This window comes from Cyprinodon variegatus, unplaced genomic scaffold (genome assembly GCF_000732505.1).
Source record: "Cyprinodon variegatus isolate N-32 unplaced genomic scaffold, C_variegatus-1.0 Scaffold60, whole genome shotgun sequence".
NCBI lineage: Eukaryota > Metazoa > Chordata > Actinopteri > Cyprinodontiformes > Cyprinodontidae > Cyprinodon > Cyprinodon variegatus.
In genome coordinates this window covers 242853-247264 of record NW_015150513.1, presented here as the reverse complement: position 1 = coordinate 247264, position 4412 = coordinate 242853, and positions in this window count along the sequence as shown.

Sequence of the window (4412 nt, the reverse complement as noted above, 5' to 3'; positions counted from 1 at the left end):
GTTTGCTGGATTCTCTTAATTCTTTTGTCCCCTCATTTCTTCAATCTATCCCTCCCTGGTGTTTTTTGTTCTGGAGTTTCTTGTCAATCGGCCCTGGATTCTGTATATTTACTACTTCATTAAATGTGAGCAAGATTTCATCTCTGCCTCTTCAGCTCATCATTTTGGTACTCAACAACAGCAAACTAACCCTGACAACTGGTGTCTTAAAATGCAGGTTTCAAGATAATCTGTTGGTTTAAGCCCATCTTAGTGATGCAGCATTTGCAATGAATTGCATTATTTTTCCAATTATGTCATTCTTTCTGGTACAAATAAACATCCTGGCCACCAGCTTTTATTCCTGCTTGGTCTTTTTGCACTAAAGTTTGTATGTATGGAACGTTTCATTAACTATAGCAGTTGAAAGATGAATTCTTTCATAATTGATGTATCTACAACGTCTTAACTTTAAACTATTTTAGATTTTTTTTTCGAATTAAATAATACTGCTTTACTTTTTTTCATATTAAGTTCTGTCATGATAAAATGTGATTATCTGCATGTTTTTTTTTACATGTTTCTAATCCATCGACCCATACATACATCAACTCATACATCCATCCATGCCCAACCGTTTGTTTGAGCACAAAGGTTTGTGCCTATCTCCAGCAGGCTGAGTGAGAGGTAGGGTCTACCAACACAGAGACAAACAATGTCATTCACTCACATTGAAACACCGGACCTTATTACTAAATGCCACAATGTTTCAAATGGTGACACTGTATAGTCCATTATATAACCTAAGATTTCTATATTTTATGTTATTTGGCATCTGAAATTTGTGTTTTTTTTGATGATTGATTTTCATATAATTAAAATAAATTGTTCTAAATAATATTATCAATTATGTAAAACAATTCAATTCAGTGTCTTGAAAATAATCCACTTGGACTGACGTTACAATATAAGGGAAGAGAGGGAACTGATCACTATGATCATTAACCAGTTTAGATTATTGTTGCTGTAGATGGCAACTGGTACCTTGAGGAATACAAAGCATGTCATGCTATCAGTGAATGGTGTATGTTTAAGATATGTATTAAAAGGTGGCTTTAAGCTAACAGCAAAATACATTTACAGATAAGCCTGTCAAGTCATTGCGTTTGTTTATCTTTATGTCTTACTGTCTTTTGCTGTTTTTACAATCAAAAAGGAAGAGTAGGCTACTGTTCTTGGAATACTCTGGTCAAAGACACCCTTCTATGGCAGTCCTAAAGCATAAACCTCTCACTGTGTGCCCCGCGTTACGTTTCCATGAAGCATGCTACATAGGATGCATTCAAGTGCAATGGGACAAAAATAAGTGATCATTACAGATTTTTTGGAAAATAATTGCTACTTTGATGGACTTTAATGCATTACTCAAAGCAATATAATCAACCCATACCCTATTAGGGAGATTGCTTTGATTACATTTTTTCATTCATTTGGATGGCCTAAACCTTAATCTAAACTAACCATTAGCACTACACACAGTATAACCTAAACTTTGTCTCCACCTTCATCAAAACCTAACCCTTAACCTAAAAATAATAATGTTCACCTGATTGTCAGTGAAGAGCGGCCAGTTACCCTTGGGTCATTCAGAGTAAGGGAACTAACTAGAAGCTATTTCCGCCTGTGAGTATAGGTTTTCTGTGAAATATGCAAGTGCTTGTCCATGCAAGAAGGTGTTAGTAAACGTCTGTGTCAGCTAGTGAGTGTGCAGGAAAACAATGTGTTCTGGTGCTGTTTTTAGAATGCAGCTGCTAAATAAACCTGGTGGGGAGGAGTATCCTTTACAAGACAGTGCAGAGGAGATGGTGGAGGAAAACAGAAGCCCTGCGCTAACAGCCTCATCTTATCCTTGAGGCAGAGGTCTCTGTGTGCCCTCACAACAGGTTCTCTTTACTCTTGCCATAATACCTGGTGGTGCACCATGACAGAGTCCCAGAAAGCCCAGATTGTCACCCTTTTACTGACTGCTCTCGAGTTCTTCTGCATCGATCACCCTTGACCCTCCTACTGGCACAATATAGCACCTCACAATGCAGCAAGCCATGATGAATGAGAATGTTTCACAGCACTCCATATGGTGGCTGACGGTCACATGAACCCCCATACTTCAATGTTATGGCTGCATTGCATCAAACACCTAAACAGAAATGTTAAGGCTGTAAAAGAAGTATATGATGCTGTGGATTTTGCTGTGATCACCAAGCAAAATCAAGTTCCTTATAGTTCTTAAATATCCCTGTGAACTTTAAGGGAGACAGTATAACAGGCATGAATACCTGACATGACAGCATAACACGAACAAACTAAGAATACACAAATAAACTAAGAAATACTAATGAATAATGATCCATCCTGAACCTTATATATAGCAGAGGAAGTAGGTGAATAAGATAACTGATAATTAGAGAGCGGGGCGGGAATGGCAGGTGAATGAAGTGAGTAACGATAGCAGCTAACGTGGCTGCGATCATGACATAAAGTGAAATAGGCCTCCTCTTTCAGCATCAAAAATACAGAACAGAACAACTAGGAACAGAACACATAAGGGAAGCTTATCACTCCCCCCTATTTATAGAAAAGAAAATAAAACTTCACAGGTTGCACTCTGTAAATCACCTCTCACTGCCTCACCCAGTAGTCTACCTATTTAAGCTGTCCCACAGCCTGTATTGCGGCATTTTCTTCTCTTTAAATGTCTTTTTCTATCAAAAGTTTTCATAATCTAATCTATTTGAATTTTTGGGGCACTGGGACAGAGGTAAAATAAAATCTGCCCAGATCTCAATCTACCCAGGCTGTAAAGAAAAAGCTATATGGGCTGCAGCCAATGCAAATGCTGGGACCCAAACTTTGGTGGTAGGAATGGATTAGTCCAAAATAGCCCTGCTATAGATCATTGTTGAATAATGTTTTCAGTCATTTGTGCCACATAGGGTCTAAAGTAGGTAGGTCAACAACTTTACGGTCAATACATTTTACCATGATTATTATTGGCAATCTAGCCAGGCTAAAGTACTATCTATTATTATCTCAGCAAGCGCATTTGTAAGCTAAGCTGCATTGGGGCCTGTTGGGTTTAAAAGCTTAATCTAGTCACTTAGAACTGATATTCTTAGTGGTTGAAAACATGCCTTTTTAATACCTACCATTTTAATAGCCTGTATCCAGTACCCATCTTATTCTTGTCTCCTGGTCATCCTAATTGGCTCCATCTTCTCTATTATTTTAATACAGTACAGCGGGTGAAATAAGTATTGAACACACCTATAAACAAAGAAATCAAGCAGGGAAAAAGCTCGGCTCGGCTGGTCGCTGAGGCAAAAACTTGGGCATGGGAAGAGTTCGGAGAGGCCATGGAGAAAGACTTCCATATAGCTTCGAAGTTCCAAAATTAAGAAAAATATTTTGATATAAGTTTTGCTTATCCAGCCCTACTTCAGTTACAGTGTTCAGATCAGTGCTTTTGTTTATAATTTCTGTTTTACATATTTTGGGATTCTGTTGATAGAATTTGTCTTTACAGTTTTGTAATAGTGATACACTATTAGGGGTGCACCTCTAGATAGTTTAGTCTAGGAGTGTGATTTTTGATTAGGGAGAATCTTATTTTAGTGATATACAAATGAAACAACAGAGGGTGTTTTAATAAATGTAAAACCAGCCTGCCATAGGCCGCTTCATATAAATTTAGGCATTAACTCGAGCAAAAACTTCTCCCTTGCCATCTTCCTCTCCTTTGCAGCGGTAGCTCTGTTTCTCTTGTTTTTAAACACACTCTCCCTTGTTTATTTTTAATTTCTTCATTTGAAATCTCTAGTTCGAGGTGAGTGAAATAGGCACTTCCTGTTGCTGCTGAGAATGGCTTTTCATACTTGTTATGTATGTGTTCAACTTCGAGTGGAACTACTTATAATTTATTAAACTAATTAATAGCAGCTGTTGTGAAGTTGAAATCTGAAGAGTTCCTAACCTTAGGCTAGATCAATTCAGAGTTGCAGATTTGAATCTGAGTTTTTTAAACCTGCTTCTTGAAATGGACCACAGGTGTCTACTGATGCCACATGCTCATCCAGGAAAGGTGAATTCTGTAAAGCCAACAACCTAATGCAACCCAGGTGACTGCGATGAGTTATTGACTGCATTAATGATGGGTTTCTGCAGTCAGATGGGTTTCCTTAGATTAAAAACCTTTTAATAGTCAGTCTCTGTGTTGTGATTGAATTCTCTCATTAAAGTGTGTTAATATATTGTGCTGTGAATTGGCATAATATAATTAAACTGAATCAAATCAGGGTTTATATTTACAAAAAAAAAAAAAAAAAAAAAAAAAAACCCCAAGGTGCATTCTGCACCATTGTCACCAAAGTGTGAAA